The sequence below is a fragment of the Nomascus leucogenys genome, chromosome 17 (genome assembly GCF_006542625.1).
Source record: "Nomascus leucogenys isolate Asia chromosome 17, Asia_NLE_v1, whole genome shotgun sequence".
Taxonomy (NCBI): domain Eukaryota; kingdom Metazoa; phylum Chordata; class Mammalia; order Primates; family Hylobatidae; genus Nomascus; species Nomascus leucogenys.
In genome coordinates this window covers 35,921,508-35,923,174 of record NC_044397.1, presented here as the reverse complement: position 1 = coordinate 35,923,174, position 1,667 = coordinate 35,921,508, and the positions used below count along the sequence as shown (strand labels likewise).

The window sequence follows — 1,667 nt, the reverse complement described above, 5'->3', positions numbered from 1 at the left end:
CTGACTCTTCCTCACCTTCATAGTGTTACTGAGTCCATCTAGTGAGTTTTAAGTTTTTGTTGTTGTATTTTTGTTTTAAAATTTCCATTTGAGGTAGGTGCTGTGGCTCATGCCTGTAATCCCAGCACTCTGGGAGGCCAAGGCTGTTGAATCACTTCAATTCAGGAGTTTGCGACCAGCCTCGGTGACATGGCAAGACCCTGTCTCTACAAAAAATACAAAAATTGTGCTCACTTCAGCAGCACATATATTAAAATTGGAACGATACAGAGATTAGCATGGCCCCTGTGCAAAGATGACACGCAAATTTGTGATGCGTTCCATATTCTTGCTATAGTCCGCTGCCCGTTACCTCGTTTTGCTTCCCTTCCCCAGATCCTGCCATGTCACAGGGCCTGTGACGTCATAGCCTTCCCATGTCCGTCTCCCATTGCAGCACTAAGGTTGGCGATTGGAGAACAATCTCGCCATCCCCACTCAGGCATGGCGCCTTGCCACCTGCCGCTGTAGCCCTCACGCAACAATAAATAAGTAAAAATAAAAATACAAAAATTAGCCAGGCAGGGTGGTACACGCCTTTAGTCCCAGCTACTTGGGAGGCTGGAGGTGGGAGGATCACTTGAGTCCGGGAGGCAGACGCTGCAGTGAGCTGAGATCGTGTCACTCCTCACCAGCCTGGGCAACAGAGTGAGACTCTGTCTTTTAAAAAGAGGGCCGGGTGTGGTGGCTCACGCCTGTAATCCCAGCTACTCGGGAGGCTGAGGCAGGAGAATCGCTTGAACCTGGGAGGCGGAGATTGCAGTAAGCCGAGATCTGTGCCACGGCACTCTAGCCTGGGCAACAAGAGCTAAACTACATCTCAAAACCTCAAAACAAAACAAAAAAACAAGGCCAGGTGTGGTGGCTTATGCCTGTAATCCCAGCACTTTGGGAGGCCAAGGTGGGTGGATCACCAGAGGTCAGGAGTTCAAGACCAGCCTGGGCAATATGATGAAACCCTGTCTCTACTAAAAATACAAAAATTAGCCAGGTGTGGTGGCTCACGCCTGTAATCTCAGCTACTCGGGAGGCCAAGGTGGGTGGATCACCAGAGGTCAGGAGTTCAAGACCAGCCTGGGCAATATGATGAAACCCTGTCTCTACTAAAAATACAAAAATTAGCCAGGTGTGGTGGCTCACGCCTGTAATCTCAGCTACTCGGGAGGCCAAGGCACTAGAATCACTTTAGGAAGGCAGAGGTTGCAGTGAGCTAAGATTGTGCCATTGTACTCCAGCCTAGGTGACAGAGCAAGACTCCATCTCAAAAAAAAAACACCCCAAAAAACTAATAAAAGGATAGTAAGGGGATACCAAGCAACTCTACCCATATAAATCCATCAAATTGGAAGAAATGTACCAATTCCTTGAAAATTACAAAGTACCAAAAAACACTCAATATGAAACATCATTTTTAAAATCTTGTAACAATTTTTAAAATGGAATTCATGGTTTTTTATTTTATTTTATTTCATTTCGAGACTGCATCTCACTTTGTCACCCACACTGGAGTGCAGTGGCATAATCACGACTCTCCGCAGCCTTGACTTCCTGGGCTCAGGTGATCCTCCCACCTCAGCCTCCTGAGTAGCTGGGACTACAGGCGCCCACCACCACACTCAGCTAATTTT

General features: G+C 47.3%; 1 non-coding gene across 1 annotated transcript; it reads left to right on the top strand.

Annotated features, from left to right (window-relative positions):
- The first annotated feature begins 226 nt into the window (after nt 1-226).
- On the top strand, nt 227-330 carry LOC115831109. Its single transcript, XR_004026643.1, has one exon. It is a non-coding gene; the product is annotated as a U6 spliceosomal RNA (small nuclear RNA).
- Nucleotides 331-1,667: the final 1,337 nt, after the last annotated feature.